Source organism: Propithecus coquereli, unplaced genomic scaffold, assembly GCF_000956105.1.
Source record: "Propithecus coquereli isolate 6110/MARCELLA unplaced genomic scaffold, Pcoq_1.0 Scaffold20, whole genome shotgun sequence".
Lineage (NCBI taxonomy): Eukaryota > Metazoa > Chordata > Mammalia > Primates > Indriidae > Propithecus > Propithecus coquereli.
In genome coordinates, this window is record NW_012144967.1 from 4,771,228 (window position 1) to 4,796,778 (window position 25,551).

Sequence of the window (25,551 nt, forward strand, 5' to 3'; positions counted from 1 at the left end):
AATAGAAGTGATGAGAATGGATATCCATATCTTGTATTTTATCTTTGGAATTGAATTTTTATATTGCCCTGTATCTTGCAATCTCATTGAATTCATTTACTAATTATGATAGTTTTGTGGTGGATTTGGTAGAATTTTTTATATACAAAATGATGCTGTTTACAGGTAGAGATAGTTTCACTTCTTTCTTTCCAACCTGGATTCCTTTAATTTACTTTCTTGCCTTATTGCCTTGGCTCGAACTTCCAGTACTATATTGAATAGAAGTGATGAGAATGGATATCCATATCTTGTTCCTAATCTTTGGTGAAATTATGCAGTCTTTTTACCATTAAATATGATGTCAGTTGTGGATTTTTCACAAAAACTCTTTATCGGGAAGCTTCATTCTATTCCTAGTTTAAGTATTTTTATTATGAAAGTGTATTGAATTTTTTCAAATGCTTTTTCTTCATCTATTCAGATGATTATACAGATTTTGTCTTTATTAACACGGTATATTACGTAGATTGACTTTAGTATGTTGAACTAAGTTTGAATTCTTAGGATATATCCCACCTTGTTATGGTGCCTAAGTCTTTATATGTGCTGCCAGTGATAATGGCCTCAGAGAATAAGTTGGAAATTGTTCTGTCCTCTTGAATGTTTTGAAAGAGTTTGGTAAGGATTGGTATCAATTCTTTCAGTGTTTAATAGAATTCACTCAAAAATCCATAGAGTCCTGGGCTTTGCTTAGTGAAATTTTTTTATTACTAATTCAAAATCTTTACTTTTACATTTCTGTATAGGTCTATAGTGATATCCCTTCTTTCATTTCTGATTTTAGTAATTTGGGTCTTCTCTCTTTCTTAGTCAGTCTAGGTAAATGAGTTGTTAATTCTGTTGATCTTTTCAAGAACAAACTTTTGGTTTAGTTGATTGTTTCTTTTCTCTCTTTTTTCATTAATCTCTGCTCTTATGTTTATTCTTTTCATCCTTGGCTTGCTTTGGGTTTAGTTTTCTCTCCTTTTTCTAGTATTTTTTTTAAAGGTGGAAAGTTAGCAATTTGAGAAATTTCTTCTTTTTCGATGTAGGTGTTTACAACTATAAATTTTCCTCTAGTAACCACTTTAACTTCATTTCTTAAGTTTTGGTATGTTATATTATCATTTTTATTCAATTCAAAGCATTTTCTAATTTCCCTTTTGATTCTTCTTTGACAGTTGGTTATTTAGGAGCATGTAGTTTAGTTTCCACTCATTTCTGAATTTCCCAAATTTTCTTCTGTTAATGATTTCTAATTTAGGTCTATTATGATCAGAGAACATATTTTGTATGATATCAATCCTTTTAAATTCATTCAAGCATGTTTCGTGGCCTAACATATGGTCTATCCTTGATAATATTTCACATGCACTTAAGAAAAATCTATATTCTTCCTTTTATGGATAGATTATTCTATAGATGTCTGTTAGCACTACTTGCCTTATAGTGTTGTTTAAGCCTTCTATATCCTCATTGATTTTTCTATTTGTTCCATCCATTATTAAAAGTGTAATGTTGAAGTCCACAATTGTTGACTTGTCTATTTCTCCCTTCAATTTTGTCAGTTTTTGCTACATGTAAGTTGAAGCTCTTTTTTGTATGCCTATATATTAACTCTTTTATAAAATATCCTTCTTTTTCCCTATTACAAATTTTTGTCTTGAAATTTACTTTCTGTGATATTATTTTAGTAATTTCAGCTTTCTTTTGTATACTATTTGCATGGTACTTCTGTTTCCAGGCTTTTGCTTTCAACCTATTTGTGTCTTTGAATTTAAAATGTAATTTTTGTTGATTACATACAGTTTGTTCATGTTTATTTCTCCATCCTGTCAATATCCACCTTTTCATGCAAGCATTTGGTTTATTTGCATTTAATAGAATCACTGATAAAGTAAGATTTACATTTTACATTTTGCTAATTATTTTTCTCTGTGCCTTATTTCTTTATTTTTCTATTTCTGGATCAGTATCTTCTTCTATGTTAAATATTTTACAACAAATCATTTTATTTCTCTTTTTTCTTTTATTGCATGTTTTTGTGTTTTTTTGTAACAGGTGCCCTTGAGATTACAACTACCATCTTAACATAAAACTATCTAGTTTGGATTAATACTCATTTATTTGCAATAGTATATAAAACCTTTGCTTCATTATAGCTCCATCTCCTCTCCCCTCTTTCTACTCTTATTGACATACAAACTATATCTCTAAATATTATAATCCTGTCAACATAGTTTCATAATGATTGATTTATATATTTGTTACTTTTTAATAAAATAGAATAAGAAAATTATTACAAATGGAAATACACTTATAACATCTTTTATATTATTTACCTATGTGTTTATCATTGCCAGTGCTCTTTATTTCTTCATGTGATTTTAAGTTATTGTCTAATATTCATTCATTTTAACCTGAAATAATTTCATATGTATGTTTTGTGAAGCAAATCTGCCTGTCATAAATTCTGTTTTTGTTTATTTTGGAATGACTTAATCTATCCTTCATTTTTCAGGGATAGTTTTGCTGGTTATAGAATTTTCATTAATAGTCTTCTATTTCAGCACTTTGAGTATGCTATCCTACTGCCTTCTGGGCTTCATGGTTCCTAATGAAAAGTCAGATATTAATCTTACTGAAGATCCTTTGTAGGTAATGTGATCCCTTTTCTCACATTACTTTCAAGATTCTTTCTTTGTCTCTGGCTTTCAAAGGTTTAATTAAGATGTTTCTATGCATAGGTCTCTTTCTGTTTATTCTATTTAGAATTTATTGAGCTACTTGGTTTGCAGATTAATGTTTTTTGTCAAATTTGGGAAGCTTTGGCTATTCTATCTCTTTTAAAATTTTATTTCTTAATGCAGTTTTACGTTCACAGCTAAATGAGAGGAAGGTACAGAGTTTCTATATACTCCCTGTCCCCACACATTCATAGCCTCCCTCCCCCATTACCAATATTCCCCACCAAAGTGGTACGTTTGGTAAAATTGATGATCCTACACTGACACATCATAATCACCCAATTCTATCTTCAAATATTCTTTCTGCTCCTTTTTCTCTTTCCTCTTCTTTTGGAGACCTCATTATGTATATGTTGGTATGCATTATGGTGTCCCCAAGTCTCTGAGGCCTTGTTATTTTTCTTTATTCTTTTTTTCATTGTATTCCTCAGACTAGATAATCTCAATTGACTTGTCTTCTTGTTTGCCCATTTTTCATTCTCTCAGTTCTAATCCACTGTTGAGTTCCTCTTGTGAATATTTTATATCAGTTATTATACTTTTAAAATCTAGAATGTCTATTTTTTTCTTTTTATATTATTAATATATATCTCTTCTTAGATATTCTTTATTTGATGACACATAGTCTGCATTCTTTCCTTTTTTTAAAAAAATATTTCCTTTAGTTCTTTGAACACATTTATGATAGCTGAATTAAAGTCTATGTCTAGGAAGTTCAACACCTGTGTTTCCTCAGGGTCAGTTCCTATTGCCTCACCTCCCATCCCACCTCGGGTGTGGATCATACTTTCTTGTTTCTTTGTGTGTCTTGTAATATTTTACTGAAAACTAGACATTTAAAATAATGTAATGTATTACATCAGATTCACTTTCCTGCCATGATTTGGTGATATTGCTATCTGTTTTTATAGTTGTTGTTATTTTCCTTAACTGTTTCATTAAAGTTCATATTTTTTGTCATGTGTAGGCACTGATGTCTACTCAGTTAGCTTAATGGTAAGCTAGTGAGTAGAAAGAGATTTCCTTCAGTTCCTTGAACCAGTGAGTCTCCCAACTTTTACTGAAAGGCCCTGTTGAGCATGCCTTCAATGCTCTGGTAGGAAGTCTACCAGTGTGCCTTAACTATCACTTCCTCCTTGTCCAGAGCATAAAGGTCCACCAGAGACAAGGGTGTAGAGCCTTCTCAGGTCTTTCCTGAGCATGCACATAGCCCTGGGAATATGCATAATCATACACATGCACATGGCCTTCTAGACTTCAAAGAATATGTTATATCTCTTGAAATACCCTTTTGCAATATTATTCTCAAGTTTTCCTCTTCAGTTTTATTGGTCAGTGTATTCTTAGCCCCAACTGGTATCCCCAGTTTAGGCAATGGGGATGTTAAACAATTGATGCTCATTTTTTTCAGCAAATACTCTATGGGTAGGGATATTCAAAGATAGTGAGTTTCAAGTCAGATCAAGTAAAACTAAGCACCAAAAGTGGGTTTTTGAGCAAGCTGCAAACAGGTCAGATAGTGACAATTCCCTGAGGACAGTTCTTTGAGGCTTCTAGAGATCTCCAAACTATTCTGGGCTCTCCAGTGGCTACTAGACCAGTCATTTTCACAGCTACTATAGTTATGATACTGTTGCTTTTCAAGGCTACTGTGGAACTGGGGAGAGAGTGATGGGATTATGGCAAGTTAAAACACTACTAAGTTCACTCTACTTATTAAGATTCAGTTGACTTCTTGAATAAACACTTCTCAGATTATTGCAAGCCTTTAATTAATTTTGAGACTTCATGTGCTTTTACAGAGGAGTAGAATTTCAGAAGTCCTTACTCAGACTCAGCCATTTTGGAAATCAAACCCCTCTGTTAACTTTTGATGATCAGAACATAAATAATCCCCATCTCAATAGCTAGAAGCTTTTAGAAAGGGCCCTCACATATTACCTCTTTGCTTCTTTTTAAATTTGACCTATGAAATATTTTAAACATAAAAATATGGAAAAAATCTTGTACACACAACCCAGATTTAACAGATGTTAATATTTTGCCATATTTGCTTCAGATTAGTCTTTCTATTTATAAAGAAAAGAATTTATTTATTGCCATTCCTTTTCTTTCTCTAAGGAGGTTAACTCTCTTTTGAAGTTGACATGTGTTAATGCTAATTATATTTGCATATTTTGCTTTCATATGAATGTATAAATACATATATTAATGTATATGTGTATATGTTTATGTATATAGATATAAAATATTGTTTTATGCATTCTTTAAAACAGCGGTCCCCAACCTTTTTGACACCAAGGACCAGTTTCATGGAGGACAATTTTTCAGTGGACTGGGGTTTGGGGGGGATAGTTTCAGGATGATTCAAGCGCATATTTATCGTACAGACATCTCTGCTAGTGATAATCTGTATTTGCAGCTGCTCCCCAGTGCTAGCATCACTGCCTCAGCTCCACCTTGGATCATCAGGCATTAGATTCTCATAAGGAGCGTGCAATCTAAATCCCTCACATGCAAAGTTTACAGTAGGGTTCACACTCCTGTGAGAATATAATGCTGCTGCCGATCTGACAGGAGGCAGAGCTTATGCAGTGATACTAGGGATGGGGAACAGCTATAAATACAGATGAAGCTTCACTCACTTGCCTGCTGCTCACCTCCTGCTATGAGGCCTGACCCCTAACAGGCCATGGACCGGTACTGGTCTGAGGCCCAGGGGTTGGGAACCACAGCTTTAAAGGGTACCTTACTATGTATATGTTTCTCTTTGAAACTAGCTTTCCTTTACTTGGCATTATTGATTTGAGGTTTACCTATGGTGATGCATACAAATCTACAGTTTAACAAAATGGTATTCCATCCAATGATTAACTATCATCTATTTATTTAGTCCAATACTAATAAGAATTCAGCACAGTGGTGACCAGCTTGGGCCCTGAAGCCAGATTTCCAGGGTTGTAACCCATATTTGATTACTTCTATTTGTTTTTTGATCTCGGGGAAATTATTTTACTGTTGTGCCTTGGTTTTTCATAGGGGTATAGCACATACTCATATGAGTAACTCTGTGTGACTTTATGACTACATAGGGTAATTTGGGGGATTTTTTTTTTTTTTTTTTACAAATAAAAAACTTAGACTAGTTCTTGGGAAATAGTGAACCCTTGGTAAGAATTAGCCATTATTATAACCAATGATATAAGAAATATCCTCATACATATCTCATAATTTCTGGATTATAGCATATGCAATATTCAGCTCAAATGGGTGATACCAAGGTGCATTTCCACCAGCATTTCTCCACATTTGAATTATATTGATATTATAATCAGATGGGGAAAAGTACTTCCCATGCATGTATGTATTCAACAAAATATCAGTGTCCTAATATACATTTAATAAACCTTCTACGAGTTGAAAAGAAAATACTATTCCCATTAGACAAATGGAAAAAAAGATGTAAACAGAGAATTAAGTTTAAAAGAAACCCGCATGACCAATAAACTCAAAAAGGCTAACTGACTGACTAGGAGTTAGAAACCTCGTAAATATGTGTTCCAATGTAGCTTGATTGCGCATCCTTCAAATCCACACCCAGACTTTTTACACTACTCTACTTTTTAATCTTCCGACTAATCACACAATTACTAAATCCCTGCTTTTCCAAGTGATGTGTGACAGCATCATCTTTCCCCTCCCTCTGGAATGTCCTTTTATTTAAACAAAAACATTTTTTTTCTAGAAAGAGTTTCTCTGAGCTGAAATTAGCTAGAGTAACTTGTAACACATGGTGTGTTATCCATGGTTGTGAGCATGTGTTTTAAAAAATCTGTGTAGGTGTTTCTGCAAGGGTATGGATGTAACAGGTGTCTAGACACACATGTGTTTTTCAAAGCTGCTGCTGGTAAAATAGTTGATGTAAGTGGTCTTTCAGGATGGCAAAACAGCTAACACAGCCATTCATTTCAATTCACATTTACTGAAATGAAATGGGAATTTGGTAGCTTGACTTGGAGTAACCAGAGGTGGGTGTGCTCATGGGCCCCTGAACTATGTGAGGGAAAACATTTCCTATCCAATCTTTGACATTCTGTGTTCCAAAAGATTTTTATTTTAACCCCAGTCTTAATTGCCCTTCAGCATCAAAATTAATTGTGTTTTCCGCTAAAAGGCCAGTGCAGCTTAAGGTTACCCTAGGGTCTCAGCAGCCAATGCATCTTCTGTAAATGGCTTGATTGCTGTCTGCGGAGAGGAGGGCTGGGAAAGATGTGCTTGACCGAGGCTATACATTACAGTCCAATTAGTGTGAAGATCACTACATGAGTCTTTAACTTTATCTAGCAACTGTCGGAATCTCTAATGGAGACCACAGACAGAGTGGAGAGGAATTTAGAATCCACTCTCTGTGCCAGGCAGAAGGAGAATTGTTCTGGCTGTGTACCAAATGGCCACCAGACCTACTTTTCTCAATTTTTCTGTTTCCCAAACTCCCTTATTCCTCCCTCCATCCAAAAGGTTAAAAACAAAAACCAGAGTGTTCAAGGTCCATGTTGGTATAGGCAATGCCAAGTTTAGCAGTGGTTCCTGGCAAGCGCTCCGGGGTTGTGGACCTTGATTGGACTTTGAGGCTATTTAGTTTCAGTTCTTAAAACTCTCTAAGACACAGATTCATCAATTAATAAGAGGAATGAAAATTGTACCCACTTCACAGAATTATTAGAATTATTAAATGGCATCTTGATTTAAGAAAGCCTACCTGACATGTAATAAGCAATTGATACATATTTGCTTTTATTATACTATTATTAAATATAAAGAAAAATAACGTTCTAAATGAGGTTCAAAGCCAATACCCCTAAGTTAACTCATCACAACTGTTCATTATGTGATCTTTTAAAGTCAGTTTCCCAGACATTTTCTTCACTGCCCTCATTCCTTCCTGGTCATTGAACATGTTCTAGTACTACTTAAGCTCAACTCCCTCTTTGTGGTAAGGTTTTATTATAGGAATTCTCTGATCTCCCTCATGGAAGGACTGGCCCCATCCAACCCGTTTCTTATGAGTGCTACTTATCAATACTACTTTTCATTAGTGCTTCCTTTTGTCTCCCTTTGCCTAAAGGTTTACCTTCCACCTGAGCAGAGGTTTGAGGTTGAATATTCCACCTTCATTCCTGGTCTCTCCATGTCTCTGTCTCATAGATCCACTCCAGTCTTGTTTCATCCCCCATTGGATACATCTGGTTCTACTGAGATTGGGGTAATATATGTGGCCTCAAACTGATGGACTTAGTCAATTTCTTGTTCCATCTCTTCCCCTTTGAGAAAAGAGCCTCCCCTTGCCTGACGCCTCCAAGGTCAAAGGCATGCAAAGTTCAAGGTCAAGGTGCTGGCCAATTTGATTCTTGGTGAGGGCCCTCTTTCTAGTTTGCAGATGGCTGTCTTCTTGTTATGTCCTCACATGAAGGAAAGAGAGGGTGCAGATCTTCTTATAGGGACCCTAATTCCATAATGGGGGTTCTACCCTCATGACCTCATCTAAACTCAATTACCTTCCAAAGATCCCACATCCTCATCCCATCTCATTGAAGGTTAAGGTTTCAACATGTGCATCTGGTGGGCAGTGGGGAACAAACATGCAGTCCATAACATCATCAAAACATTTCTTGGGAAGTAAATATGGATGATGAAAGTAATTGGAAATAATTGTAAAAATCAAGAAGTTTCTGCACTTAATTTGCTTAGCAAGTGCTATGTGTTATTGCACCATTTTAAAGAACATGGAACTGATAATCATTGATGATACATTATAGATGTGGTTGATGTTCTTTATTCATGGGATAATTCCATAGTTTGAGATAAAGAATTTTATGAGGTGAGTGTGCATGCATGTTTTTATGATTACTTGTTTTAAATGCCTGGAAAAAAAATAGTAACTCCATAGTCAGAGAAGAGGTTTCCACTGCAGTTTAGAAGTTTGCAGGGTCATTCTACAGTATGGACTTGAGTCCCTATTGGGATATATCCTCCTATCCTCCCTCCCCTGCCTCCCCCACTGAGTCAGGAGGCCATGTGAGAGGGGCGAGCTGCGAGCCCAATACCCAGTGTCAACACTCAGAGACATGAAACCAAAGAAAGGAGGGAAAGAAGGAGCTGGGGGTGAAACACTGGGAGAGAGTAGGAGAAACAAAAAGTAAAAGAATTCAAGAGAAGAAAGGCAGAGTTTTGTATGGAGGGAGGATACTAGTAATTAAATATATGTGCATTTATAAATTGACAAATAATTAAAAGCTAACATTTAATGGGAGTTTACTATACATGAAGGCCCTTGCATGGTCTCATTATATAAGAATTTTTTGTCTTGAGTGAAAGAGAGTTAGCCTTTAATCCAAGAGTCCCAGAAAGCTCACATTACACAGGAAAAGTAGTAGACTTCTATTAGTTGTGTTAATCAAAGAAAAAGTTTCATAAACTGATAAAGAAAATTCAACATACTGAAGGATCTGGGTCATCATGCTCTTAATTCTCAGTAAAGTCCTTGGAAGTATTTCCAAGGGCCTCTTTAGAATCTTCACAAGGTCACCTCCTATCCTTTAACACCAACTCTTACAGTAAAGAAAGGCTGTTTCCCTTGTTATTTCATTGACTTTTTTTCTTTTACTTCTTTATGTGCATGGCAAAATGGAATATAATCATATAACAAATTTCAAAATTATTATATATTCTCTAATACATCATGAAATTGATAAAGTAAATATACTTATGATGTTAAAATGAAAAAAATAACTCCATCATACTGCCTTCAGTGAAAAATTACAAATATAAATAATTTAGGGTCCATATGGATTAGAGGTGATGTATATAAATTGCCTGGCATATAGAAGGTGCTCAGTAATGTTAAGTATCATTATTGTAAGGGTTCTGTAAGCTTTGTTTTGCTCTCTTGGGAGAGACATATGTGTATTTTTAATGTTATTTATGTAGAAAAACACCTACCCAGTTCTAAGCATTGGATTTGTAAATAAGTTTCTGGGACAACACATTCAGAACTTGTACATTATCTACACTAATAGAGAGAGATAGATGCTCAACCTGCAAAAAGTAGAACAAGCAGTGCCACAATCATATTATTTGCAACATTCCTTTGTTTCTGCCTATTCCCAAGGTGGCCAGAATTTGGATGTTGGTAGTAATGTTGCCAAGTTTAAGTTGAACAAAAGAGAAAAGTTCTTCCAAATCATTTTATTTAAAAGAGGCCTGGAGGTTAAAAACACAGATAAGAGAGATCAATAGAATATATCAGAGCAAAAATTGATCCAAACATTTTTATATTGAGAAATAGGAATGTTTAATTATAGACTTGCCTAAAGAGAAAAGCATGATAATATTTATTGCAATTTTTTAAAATAGCCAAATCAATCTAAGTAATCACACAGCTCTGCGGGATTAGTAAGTCTGAGGAGCATATGTACAATCAAATACTCAACAGCTGATAAAAATGATGTTAGAAAATTGTTATTTCCTCCTTCTTGCAATTACAGTGTGTTCATTACTATATTGTAAGGTGTATGTTTGTGTGTGTATACACTTCTAAAAAGCCATACACAAATGTTCACAACTGTTATGTCTAAGTATTTAGACATCACTCTTTAAAAGAGTTGACTCTATAAAAGAGTTATTTTTGCCAATATTTTCTGTTTTCTATATTGATTTTATAATTTATAATTTATGGAAAAAGATACCTCACTATGCTTTATTTCTCACTCATTATAAGTTTTCTTTTCCCTGCATGCTTAGAAATGTAAGTCTCAGGAAAAATTTCACTAAAAAAATGAACCGAGACACAGTTACATAATTGGGAACTGCAGGCCCTGAATGAAGAGTGTCTCCACTCACATCATTGTCAGTAAATCAAAGTCTCCACAGATGGCAATTAATCTAATAACATGATTTTCTTTTAATTGTAACAAGTGCCACATAGAGAAAAAGATGGATTATTTTTTTTCAGGTCATTCCCAGGCTTTCCTGGAAATTTATTGCACCTCAAGAGCCTGGCCCAGTTTTGAGTCCCCCTGCTTCCTGGGAGCTTGCAGCCCTATCTCAGCAGCCAGGCCTGCTTTCCCAAGAACCCTGGTCTTCCTGCAAAGACCAAAAACCACACTCTCGGGCTGCCCAGAAACACTAGGAATGGAAATGCAAGTCTGACCTGACAGGTGCTCTGCCTTGCCAGCTCCGTGCCTTCTCATTGGTCTCCAGAATAGTTTTGTGGAAAGTCCCCTTGCCCTCTGCCCCAGCTCAGGTATGCCATCTGCCCTCAGCCCAGACTTGGTGGCCCCAACCAAATTTAGATGCATGAATAGCGCATGCGGTTAATGGATGGTACCAAAAGGGCGCACGGTGTGTCTCTCTCCCAGCCCTGCTTTGTTACCTCCGACAACCACTAGAGCCTGGGAAGAGACCTGTGTCGTTTCCACTCAGCTCCAGTCCAGCAACTAAGTACATTCATACCAGGGACATCAATCTCAGATGCCAAAGCCTGGAGATTTGCATTGCAAATAGCCGACCGTGGTGACATTTCACCACTACGAGCAGAACCTGAGGCATCCTCCTCAGTGAGAGCTACAGGGGGAGAAATTCACTTTGTAGTCAAATCGAGTGCAGAAGGAAGGCAAGAAGAGGGAGGGCAGAAATTGGACTACTCGAATTTTGAACGACACAAAGAATATTGATTTTTGAAATATTGAGGTCACTGTTCTTTTCAAACCATGAGCTAACTGCTTCCTCCAGAACAGAGATGAGCCCTGGGCATCCCCACTTTTAACAGGCAGCTGATGCCAGCCTATATCATACGTGTGGCCTTTTCCTGACCCATGACTTCTAGAAGGCTTTATTATTATTTTTTTTTCAGTTCTCATGCGCCATTCAGATTTTTTACTTCTTTGATTCTTTATCTTTTAAAATTAACAACAATTCTTATACAAAGTGATGATAAACATAGAAAACTTTTCTTTGAGCATGAAATAAGTTATTGCATAAAAAGGGCTCTGCTCTTGATACGTATGTCTTAGCTATTATTGTATTGTTATTTTATTAGGACAGTTATTCTTCTAGGAGGCAGTGTTGTGGTGAAGAACTGAGTTTTGACATCAGAAAGAACTGGATATTAATGCTATCTCTACTACTTTCTACTTTTATAACTTCAGACAAGTTACTTAACCTGTACGACTGGACTATGCATGTGATATAGTGGGGATAATTACAGAACTTGTCTCCTGATGCTGCTGTAGAAATTAAATGGGTTAATAATGTTGGACATAAGGGATGTAGCTCCATGACTTGGAAATAGTAAGGGTTGATTAAGAACCGAATTTTGTTATTTAATTATATACTGACCCGCTGGATAGCCTCATGATTGCGGATTTGTAGTAAGACGAATCTGGTTTGGATTCCAGACCTTCCACTAACTTTCTGTGTATCTCTGAATAAGTTATTTAAACCCTCAGAAACTAAGTTTTTTCATTTGTATAATACAGATATTTAATATTAAGCCATACCACATGTGGTTGTATTTTAGTCCATTCAGGCTGCTATTACAAAATACCGTAGACTGGGTAGCTTATAAACAAGAAAAATTTATTTCTCACAGTTCTGGGATGGAAGTCCAAGATCCAGACTCCGGCAGATTCAGTGTTGGAGAGGGCTGACTTTCTGGTTCATAGATGGCACTTTCTCGCTGTGTCTTCGTATGGTGGAAGGGGCTAGCTCGCTCTCTGGGCTCTTTCATAAGGACACTAATCCCACTCATGAGGGCTCTGCTCTCATGACTTAATCACTCCCCAAAGTCCCCATCTCCTAATGCCATCACTCTGGGGGTTAGATTTCCACATATGAATTTGGTGGGGAAGGCAAACAAACATTCAGGCCTTAGAAGATCGTTTTGAATATCAAATGACATAATATGGGGCCAGCATTTGGTAATATTTGTTATTAAATCTGGTATTATCCAACAGTATACGTTGTGTATTGTTTGGGCTGTAACCGCAGTTTACCATTTTTTTCTATTACAGCTTCGTCCTATCACAGTGGTTCTCAAAGTGTGGCCCAGGGATCTGTCAGACTCCCTGACACCCTTTCAGGAATTTGTAAGGTTGGTTATATTCTCATAATAAAACTAAAATATGATTTGCCTTTTCTACTCTCATTTTCTCGCAGCTATACAGCGGAGTTTTCCAGAGGCTACATGATATGTGATGACATCATCACTCTGATACTCACATGTGATGGGCTTATAATTGTCATTTTAAAATAAATTTTATAAATGGAATCAGTATGTCAAAGACATACATGTATTCTCATGTTCATTGCAGCACTATTCACAATGGCCAAGATAGGGAGCCAACCTAACCATCTCATCTACTGGTGAATAGAAAAGAAAATGTGATATATATACACTACAGAATACTATTCAGCCTTAAAAAAGAAAGAAATCCTGTCATTTGCAACAACATGGATCAACCTGGAGGACATTACATTAAGCTAAATAAGACAGACATAAGAAGAAAAATGATATTACTTATATGTGGAATCTAAAAATGCTGTTGAATTCATAGAAGTAGAGAGTAGAACAGTGGCTTCCGGGGGCTGCAGAGCAGAAGGGTGAGATTGGGGAGATTAGAGTCAAAGGGTACAAAATCTCAGTTAGACCGGGAGGAATAAGTTCAGGAGATCTAATGTACAACATGGTGATTGTACCATGTTAATAAATACATACTGTTAATGAGTACATACTGTATACTTGAAAATTGCTAAGAGTAGACTGTAAATGTTCTCACCACACAAAAAAAATCAAATAAAATAGTATGTGGGGTAATGCACATGTTAATTAGCTCAATTTAGCCACTCCACAATGTATACATACATCAAAACATCCTGTGCACCATAAATATATGTAATCTTTATTTGTGAGTTAAACTAAATAAATTTAAAACCCACAAAAAATAAAAAAAAATTATAAGTAAATATTTAAACATTTTCCCTTTTAATTGCCAATAGAAGAAATATTAACAAATATCACCCATAGAAACAAGATATCTTTGAAGGCTCACAATTTTTAAGAGTGTAACGAGGCCCAGTAACTGCCAAGTTTGAAATCATTGTCCTATTATATTGTAATTCATTTATATACATACCTGTCTCTCCCAGTGGACTAGGCAATTCTTAAAGCCAAGTGCTGTATTTAACTTTGTGGTTCTAGTTCCTAGCTCAGTACCTGTATCCAGCAAAGGTCCACTAGGTCTCTGCTGAGAAAACAAATGAGCTGTTGTTTATGCTGGGTGTTACAGCTCCCCACCTAGAATGTGATCTCATTACTTTGTACATTCCTTGTGTCCTGTTGTTTTCCTCTCCCCCTGGTATCTAGTCCTGCTCCCTATGAATCAGCTGTCCCTGGACTCGGGTAAATCGAGTATTATCACAGGAGATGTGCTCTGTTTTCCCGTGGCGAGACAGAGGCTCCAGGTATTACCTGACTGCCAAGCAGCCCCGCAGACTCCCCAGCCTGGAGTCATGGCTGAGCTGCTTCTGGACTCACCACTATCACAAACCACTGAGCTCTGCCGGATCCACCTCCTCAGCTTCGTCAATAGCTTCTGTGCATTGTCGCAGTATTCCAACAATGCCCTTGGAAGACGTAGGGCTCAGTTATTCCCTGCTTCTTTAGCCTTTTTCCTAATAGTCTCTATCCTTCTTAATGCCTGGTATCCTTAGCTACAAATATTTTCTGATAGTTCTGTGTCTTTGCCCTCCCTCTCTCTTTCCCCTAATAGTGCCAATCCTTTGTCTCCATCTATCAATATCCACCTGCTCTTCGGGGTCCTAATTTACTGCCACATTTCCATGAAGCCTGTAAGAACTAAGCACCCTTCTTCAGGTTTCCACAGTACTTATCGCAGTCTGATAAAAATCTACCTGTTCTGGGCATGTCTATCTTTTTAAGTATCTCGTAAGCTCCATAAGGAAAGGAACTAATTCTTACTCATTGTTATTGAACAGTGTACATGATTTTTTAATAGGAATTCACTAAAAGTGCTGGAATCTCATTTATTTGAAGCTTGATCACACATCCTAGGTATTTTTCCACATTGTTAAAACCATCCCCTCTGAAAATTACAGGGCATGACAATTTCCTATTACACTTATATTCTATGTAAGAGAATCAGGCAATATGAAATAGTTCCCAAAGTGAAAAGAAGCCATTTTTATCCACCAGGGCTGCATCTGTGTTTACAATTTCACTGTTGCCTGCAGTAGCCTGGAAGTTGAGTGAGTAAATGAACACATAAGACTTGCTGAGTGGGAAGATCTGTGCTCAATGCAGGGGTTACAAAACCCTAAGTTTAATCTGCACACTCCAGAGAGCACAGGTCATTTAAAGCACAAAAGCAAACCACCAAGTTAGAATAGCTGGTTCATGAGGAAGATGTTGGTAAAGGAAAAGGAAGGAGGTTGTTGTAACAAAAGTCAGATCATGGAGGATCCTATATGCCATACGCAAGAGTTTACTTTTTTTATTTCTAAGTAAAGCTCTACAAAATAATGGGACAGGAAGTGGGGGAAACTTCATGACTCACAAGGGAATGAATTACAGGCTCACAAACCAGGTGCCATCCATGTTTCCCCCAAACCACAGGGCTGATCTGAAGAGTCTCAGCCTGACAAAGACACCCTGGTTTCCAGGTTCAATTCTACACAGGAAAACTGCATTTGAGTGTATCATTACCACCTCTAAACTTTTCCAAATTAATAGAAAATTTAATACTGATATTTTTTCTGAAGCATATCATGACCCCTCCGGACTCCAAAATTAGACAGGAAATACCCCACAGGCAATCTCTCATCTCACAAGCTTTCCAGACTTTGCAAGAGAATTTCAAATGCTTTTATTTCTCAGGGAAACACAGTATTTCTCCCCCAGCCCAAAGTTAGTTCTTTATCTTCAAATAACTATAAACAAATACAGTTTTGGCAACCACGCTGGGAAAGATAATGCTGATGTGGTTATCAAAAATTCCACTTTTTTTTTTCCCCCAGGATTTCACAGCTGTTTCATGTTCCCTTGCATTCTTCAGTTGTACTACATTTTGTTCAGCTTTAAATGGGCGAAGCAGAGACTCTGCTTTCTTTGGAACATGACTTTCTGTCTCTGAACTAGAAGCTCTGTTTTAAGCATTAAAACTCTTGCTTCCCAATTTACCAGTTGCTCTCCATTTAAAGCAGAAACAATCTCCCCAGGGCAACTGAGTAAATGAGGTTACACTCTCTACAATTAATGAAACACATTAATATCATTATACTTTTCTCCACTTCTTCTCCCAAATTTTTAAATAAGGTTTCCAGGCATATCTGCTTTCTGCTGCAAAGCCAGAAGAATGATATTGAATAAAAAGGGACATAAATGAGCAATATTTTATACTAAGGGGGAAAAAACATTTTATAGCATTTTTAGTCCCGTGTGCCCTTTCTTGATGAATTGTGTTGACCTAAGACTAAACTGGCATAGTAGACTTTTTCTTAAAGACACAACATGCTAATTTGCTTTTATATTAAATGTTTAATTTAATTTAATACATTTGCTGGACTTACTCTGGAAAATATTTTCCTCCTTTCTCAGTAAGAATAAATTCAAATTTTGGTAGCATCAGAAAGCAACAACCACCACCAAAAGACTTGTGCAATCAATGACAACATTCTAATATTACTGCAAACACATGTGTCATTTAAACTCTGTATATGCATATAAGATGGGAAAATGCATCAAATTGCTAATCCTATAGAGTTATCAATTTATAAATAGATTATTGACAGCTATTAATCCACTTGATTATGACCTTTTATATTTTTTAATTTTTCTACTGAAAACTTATCCTGCTTTTAAAGTCAGAAAAAATAATACATATTGCTTTAAAAATGTAAAATATATATATATTATAATTTGAAATTATGTATACATTGCCTTCATCCAGAACTGATTTCAAGCAAAATTTAGACATGTAAGGCCTTAAAATTCATCTTTTGATTATCTTGGATGTTATATACGTTCATCAAATATTCATTGTAAACCTACTGTGTGCTAAATGCTCTGTTAGAATGAGCATAATTTGGAATATCTGGTTAAAGCACATGCGTGCGTGCATGCACGTGCGCTCACACACACACAAAGAAATAATTTGATTGTCCCCTCAGCAGATTTACCTTTCTAATTATGCTTTTCTTAAGCTAATATTAAAATTAGTTAGCACTCCCTAAGCACAGATCCACTAATGGCGGGGGAGTGGCTCTGGAGTAAAAGTAAGCTCAGGGCGTTAGCAGTTCAAGCTTCTCAAGCTCCGAAAGGACTCCAGCAAGCCCCCTCTTGCAGAAAGTGTAGCAATGATTTACTAGGCCACTCATTCCTCATGTGTTGTGCTGGAGGCAGCAGACCCTCGGCTGTCAGAGATGACGTCTTTCAGATGGGAAGTCAAGATGATCGTTAAAGCACCCATGGCATGTTCCACCAGGCCAGGACGGTTGTTAATTCTAATGATCCTGGCGGTGTTCCAAGCTAGGAAGCCATGTGCTACCTCTCTTGAACATTCCCCTGAAATTTCAGCTGAAGAAGTTGCTTTTCAGTTACCATCTCCATCTATTTGTAGAGCTGCACACAGCTGCTAGACAGATGCCATGTCACACTCCAGACATGACTGATTTCAATAATGGACATAATAATGTCATTGGAATCATTATTTTGGATTTAGGGTTCAAACAGGCTAGTTTCAATGGGAATTATAACTATAAAATTATTAACATTGCTGACTGTAATGGTTGTACATGATGGAAGTTGAACTATTTTGGAAACGGTTTTACTAGTAGTTATCTTGAATTTGATTTGCCATAAGCAAATGTGACTGATAATGTTTTCCTTTTGTCCAGTACTTTAGCATTTTAAACCACTACCATCTGATGGTTAGGGTAGGTACTGCCCTCATCTTATAGCTGAGCAAGGTGAGGGTCAAAGAGTTTAAGTAATGCCTTGTTAAAAGTCATATGGTAACTGACAGGGTCTAATTTCTCCTTCATTACACTGTTGTCTACACCCATTAAATTGTAAGTTTTAGGAGGGCTTGGAACAAGTCTGCTCCATTTATTCGGCACCTAGCACCCTGTTAGGACGGAAGAGGCATTCAATAAAAATTTCAAATTCATGAGTCAAAAGGAGTTGAGTTTTAAATTCATGTCTTCCACTAAAGTAGGATTTTTCAATCTGGGACATATTCTACAGACCCATTTTCTGGAAATAACAATCCCCTACAGTTACTTTGTAATTTTTTAATGATTCTATAAACAAAACATGAGCATATTCTGGACTGTCTGGAATTAAGTTCTGTCACTCAATTTCAGTGCTGTAATTTACATTTTTTTGTTTTTGGTGTATTAAACTGAAAGGAAGGCCAAATTGCATCTGAGTTTATTGTTTAAACAAAAGTGTGTTAAAGATGAATGTCATATTCACCTTGGAGACAGACATATTGCATGGATCATGTTTTTATGCATAACAGCATGCGCCATTTCCCCAGCAGTAGGTGTAATGCTAAAAAGACAATGAAGAAATTTTCTATTCCCAGTTTCAGTAACAATTGAATTAGATATCCATTTAATGCAGTTATCAATAATGCAGTAACACCAACGTTATATTCAAGTTAACAAGAAAGCCATATAGATAGATATATCAAATGATTCCTTAAAACTGGTGTTCGGTAATTGCTCATGTGCAGAGTTTGGATAAAATTTGAGGCTCAATAATCTCAGAATAGCAAACAAAATCTTAGAACAATTGTTTTATACACAGTACACAGATTGTTATATGACATATAAAATCTGTAATAATAATATTGGAGCTGAACTACACAGAAAAATTTATTGAATAACCATATCTGAGGCTACATATTTCTACTAGAAAGCTCGACTTTTTCGTTTTAGCAAAATAAAATCATTCACCACATTAAAAGTAATGTATTTTTATTTAATTTTGTTGGCTTTATAGTTTTGCACTCAATTTATGAATTTGCTTAGAACTTTTAGATGTAAAGGAATTATAAGCGTAAAGATCTGTATTTAGGTTTATATCTGTATTTAAGTAACATTATAATAATAATAACTTAAGTCAATGCTATGTCCTCTGAGAATTCATTTCTTTACTGAGTTCTCATATATGAGTATGTGTGTTAATAATATATACATATACAATAGTCATGTCTTTAATGAATTATGTCTATATAATTGTAAAATTTCCTGAAAGCATTTATCACAGATTCCTCTTATTCACAAACTATGTATGCTTATATGCATATATGTAACAAATTAATATTAATAAAGGGAAATTAGAGACTTGAAAAAGATTTAAAAAGTGAAAAACAGAATGCCAAATTTCAAAAAAAGGTAGAAAATAGAAGCATTCCATTTTTTTCCTTTAAGTCTCAAGTTATTGTTTAAATAGCAATATTTCAAATTTCAATAAAAGCATGAGAAGAAATTACTTTGTTGTATTATTATACTTATACATAGTATTTTCAAATATCCAGTATCATATTTTATTACTGAAAGAATATTTTGAGAGATTACATGTATATTAGAAACTAATGCCATTTTTAAAAATATTACGCACTAAAAATTTATCAATAAGCACAAAATCACGTTTTGCAGAACATTCAAAAATTTTGGGTGAAAAATGGTATGAAGAAAGTTATGGTAAATAATTCAAGCAGAAAAGTATAAAGAAAAAAGTTTTTTAAAAAGTTGAGTCTCACCATTCAGAGAGAGCCAGTTAGTCTCACTATACATTTACATTCATTATAATACATATGTTTCAGATATCACGCTATACATTTACATACATTATAATGCATGTGTTTTATTTTGAAGCCATTTTTAACTAGGGACTATATTCATGCAAAGAGTGACTTAAGTATGTGAATCATTTTAATAAAAGCCCATAACATCAGTCTTACCATTGAAGAAAACAAGGTAGAGAACATAGATTATGCAATTGATTAGTGTAATTAAATTTAACAGTAAAGAAACAATTATTATGGGATAAAGGAATTAGCAATTGTTTAAACAAAGAAAGTGTAACATGAGTTTTTCCCACTGGATCTAGCTTATGTTGAGCAATTATTAAGTTCTACTTTAAGAAACCTTGAATTTATGGTAAAGTAAGTAGAAGAGAGAAGGGTGCTTTTTCTGTTATCATTTTAGGAACTGCACTGAACTACATTATTTGATAGTATCTCTAAATTAATTAAGAAGTCTTTTAGGGGTGTTCTTAATAAAGCTGGGCAATTTTTAATTCAGGTTGACACCACTCAAGATATAAACATAATTGCTATTGGTTCAGAATCTGGAGATTATCTGATATCAGTCCTCAGCATGTGTTCTAGTGTAGTAAAACCTCATTAATTTAAACTTCTTCATTTGAATTTCATGACAATTTGAACAAGATATACAGTTCTTCATTACCTAGAAAGAAAAGTTTCCAGTAGGAAAAAAAAATAAACCCAACAAGATCTCGACGTACAAGGTAAAGAACTGAAAAGAACAAATAATTTCCAAAAATGTAGTATTATTCATGTGTACACAAATGTAGTGACTATGCAATAAAGAGACATTATCTGCTCTTAAAGCATTTTCAGCATAACTTCTGCTGGGAAATATTCTTAGTATAATGTGCTCTCTGTCTGTTTATCTATCTATCTTTCTACCTTATCTGCCTAACCCTGAGTTCATATTATATCTTCACTAATTCATAATGGCATCCTTCCATTTTTCCATATGAATTGCATTCAGTTTATTGGGAAAATATATGTTACAGAAGCTGTTGGAACACCCATATTTCTACAAAAAGTATTTCATGTTAAATGTAACAATATGGAAGATCATTTCAATATCTCTAAATCACGGCTTAAAAAGGAATTACCTTGAAAAGTTCAAGCTACCAAAATGTTTATATTAGTAGTTCGCAACCAGGATTGATTTTTGCCTTTCAGAGGATATTTGACAAGGTCTAGAGACATTTTTGTTTGTTACAACTCAGGAAGTTACTAGAATCTAGTGGGTAGGTGCCAGGGATGCTGTTAAACACTCTACAGTGCACCTGGCATCTTCCCACAACAGAGAATTAGCCACCTTAAAATGTCAAAATCACCAAGATACTATTTAGATTTTAATAATGACTAAATTAGTTATGGATACAATTTAATAAATTTACTGCCCAAAATGTCGAACATGAAATTGCTCAAAAACAATCATTTGGCAATAGGGAGGTCCGCTGGAAATCTCTTCCCAAACAAACATGACCTAGTTTGGCTCCAAGACGAATCAGAAATATTAAGATTGGTCAGACTTCCATAATGATGCCAGGTACAAGCAGAATCTGAAGTAGATTTGTTGGCGCAATGCAGGTTGTTGAGAAACTAGGGCCTGAAGCAAAGATTAAAGTGTCAATATTTTGTTTGAGAGGTGCAAGCCCAGGTCAGTCAAGAGGAAGAAAAGGAAACTTGAGGCAAAGGAAGATGTGAAACAATTCACAGTGATGCATCATGATGTAGTTTGCTGCTTTGTGAAGCACCACAGGGGGATATAGCAGCTTACTTAGCAGACTTGTCTACTAAAACATCAGGGACTCTCCCAGAAATACTGCAAAGGAAAACCCTAGTCACTTCTAGAAGGTAGCAAAAGGGGAAATTTTATTTTTTGCCATTGGTCAGGGTTTACACCATGAGGGGTTTAGCTCCCAAACATATTTCTGATTAACATCATCTGTTCCTTTCTATGGCTTTAAGGACGCAGACTGCTGACCTCGCATTTCATCAAAATCTGAATATAGTGGGAGGATCAAGACTCTCCAGGTGTGTGGTTGTTTGGTTGGCTGTGAGTAGTTCGTCCCCCGGTGGAGGCAATATGGCCCCATAGATAGGCATGGCTCCGGAAATATGGAAAAGCTTAAAGATTTATGTCTGATAGACAAAGTAGGGTGTTTATTTGAGTTGTTTTCCAAAGAGTTCTAGTTATTTCCCTTCCAGAAACATGGTGGGGTGTAATTCTTGCCCATTGTGTTGTTTGGATGCGGCCATGTGTCTAGATCTGACCAATGAGTTGTGAGAGGAAGTCATGCGTGCTAGAACATTTAATCACCCGTGTAAGACCTTCTAAAGTTCTGTCTTTCACTTAGGAATGGCAAGTGCAACATTGCCATTGGTGGCTGCTCCAGCAGCTTGGGTCCCTAAATGACTGTAAGAAAAGAGTCCCATTACCCCACCATCCTGACCTAGAATGCACATGTTGCACAAGTATGTAATAAAACCCTGTTGTTGATGTTGTTGTTTTAACTATGGGTATTTCGGAAGTATTTGTTACTCCAGCATTAGCTAAGTATTCTGTCTGATGATATTTGCATGCCCATCATCAGGGAACACAGAATAGAGACTTAAGGTGCTATGCAAAGGGAAAGAGAATGATAATATTTATTATACACCTATTCTGCTCTAGGAATTATTAATAACTTTTCCATTTGTACTCTCGGTTATTGAGAAAATGGAGCATGATTTTTGTTTTACAGATGTGAATATATAAGCTTAGAGAGATTATACAAATGTCCCTAAGTCAGAGATTTGTTAAGTCTTCGAAGAGCCACTGGAGTTGTATTTTTTACCCTCAAGAGAAGAGAACTAGGAAGGCCTACTCTATGCCACATTTCATTGAATCCTAAACTCAAATCTCTGCTATGAAGATTGTTATTGCCATTTGACAATTGAGAAAATTGAAATCCTGAAAAGTTTTAAATTTTGCAAAAAATCCCATCTCTGGTAAGCAGCATTGCTAGGATTGACCTCCAGTTCTGTTTCCAATGTCAACAGCTATCTGCTGTACCCTTGCTACTCAAAGCGTGTTCTTTGGACCACCAGCACTGACATCATTCAAGAGCTTATTATTAAAGAAAAATGCAGTATTTCAAGCCCAGCTTCATATTTACTGACTTAGAATCTGCATTTTTAGCAAGGTTCCTGGATGATCTATGCATACAGTGAAGTTTGGGGACCACTACACTACACCACATGGCTTTTCCACAAACTCATGTGGGCCAATTATTAGTTCAGAACCAACTTGGGTGAATATCCCAGGGAACAATTATTTCCTCTTCTTCTGCTATTTCTTTGAAAGACCTGGGGAATGTTGTTTTTTTGCCATAGATATGGTATCCATACTCAAACGGTCTAGGAAATTTACTTCAACATGAAATAGAACTGAGTGTTTGGGTTTCAGTCCAGGTCATGCCCAATCTGAAATCTCTCCAGAGAGTGAGGCCAATTTTGGCTGTGTCCTTAAAGATCTGGCCCATGTCTCAAACATGCTTGGAGCTGTCCCAAACTCTCATGAATGTGAGTCAAGGCCCTTTCTAATTTGGTCTAATGGTTAAGTATACTCCTGATTTTCCAGATATCATTTGCAATAACTGTCAACAAGTGTTAAAGCATTATAACAAATAAATACTGGTGGCTTTGTGGATTAGTCTTCATTCCGCACACTTTCACTAAACACCTTCTATGCACAGACACAGTTTCTGTTCTAAAGAAGTTCACAATCATTTTGCTTGATATAAACAAAAAAGTGGGTAGACTCATAGCAGCCTTTAACTTACAGGAAAAAAAAGGGCACTAATGGTGTATATTGATAACAAGGTTATGCTCAGTGGGAATATTTATGATAATTATCATCTAACATGCATCTTATGCACATGAATTATGGTACCGTGCTTATGTAGCTCTAATAAAGTCTAGATTTTGTGGATTCTCTTTTGACAGGAGTATAGTTGTATCAGTTGTATGTACTCTATTTGCATGCAGCAGAACATCTTGTCTCTCTGGGATTCTTCAGCCTGACCTCCCATGGGAAAACCAGTAAAAAGAAACCAAAGGTGCCCAACTGTATTGAGTGTGTTGGAAGGATTTATTTAGCATGCACGTTCTATCACAGCTTATGTAAGTGTCTAAAAAATGTAGTGAAATATATTGGGGAAAATCATTTTTGCCCATTCAAATTATTCCAATTCTTTGGGATAAGTAAGGCTGTACTGTATAAGGTTCTATAATGTCTGACACTGTCACGGTCCCTGAGCAAAGCTACTGAGGGTCTATTTCTTGATTGAGGTATACCCTGGGAATATCTAAACACTTTACAGGGATTATTTTCAATGTTCAATACTTCCATAAGAAAGGTACATCTTGGAAAGAATAGAATGAATAAACAGAAACATTGTAGCTCTTGTAAAAGTAGTAATGATTGTTTTTTCATTCTCTACATTAACAGTGTCTTTGAATATCATTTCTTGAAAAGTATGGTACAAACTGACAAAATTCTCCTTTGGGAGATAAACAATTCCCAAACAGACTCTTCCTATAAAACTTAATACTTTTAAAGCTTTGAAAATAGTTTTTTAGTCTCCTTTAACTTCCAACGACAGCTTGAGGATAGAAAAGAAGAAGAAAAGAAGAGGTTATTTGGCAGGAATCCAAAAGTTGAAATACTTTCAGTTGACTTCATTTTTATTTCTGTCCAAAGTTTGATCATGTTTTTTTTTAAGGCTGCACTAACCTTCATGGAAGGGCCAGTGGTTGGAAAAATTTCAAAATAAAAATAAAAGCTAATTCCAAAATCATGTCTACAATATATGGCATAATCTCCTGAGTAACATATGTAAATAAAATGTTCTTAATGCTGTTTCAGTGTCATAGTTGTATGAAACAGAGAGATGATATAATTTAGAAACAAAAAGGATAATAAGGAGTGCGCTAAGGTGGGGGTATCTAAAAATTTGCCATTTCAGAGAATGCTCTAGCACACTACATATAGAACCCAAAGCATACAGTCCAGGGCTCTTACCAGCCCTGCATACTCTCAGAAACAGTTAGGTACCTTAAATAAGTTGCCAAAGGCCTGAGGTTCTTATTTGTTGAATAGAACTGTTAACAACTTCATTTGGTGTGGATGTTACATGAGGATTTATTAATTAGTGTTTGCGAAGCACACCAAGGATGAAAAGCTCTAAACATTAATGATAACCAATTTCACATTCCCCAGCAACACCTACGGTGATTTCTGCATGTAGGGTAATGATAGAAATAAGCTTTCATACTTCATCAACACATCACTTAAAAGGTGACTCTTCAGTGGATTAAACAGAATACAAAATTGGAAACTGGGAGACAAGGGAGTTTGCAACGGTATTAATTATATACACGGGGCATTTTAATGATTGACAAATGAAAGAGAGAAGCACACAATTTACATACATCTCTGGGCAAATGAAGTTTGTTTGGTCAAATAATTTAAGAAACAAGATTGTATGTTGTTTGACCCTAATGATGATAGATAATCACTGTTTCACATTAGACCATCAATATTGGCTTAATTTTTTTAAGTTGTCTACAAAGGAAATATTGGTTCCATCTAGTTGTTAATAAATCACTTTTTCTTTTGCAAACTAACTAGTATTGGCTTTATTTTGTTTGACTTAATAAATTCTCAGTTCAGAGTAACAATTACAGGCACTGGGTTCTATTTTTTTTTTTTTCAACTTAAATTATTTTTTTAGCTTAAAAATAGCAGTCTTGCCTCCCAGGACAACAAGTATGAAAGCACCTCATATTATCCTTAAATTCTCTCAAGTACTTTTTTCAGAAATAAACCATCT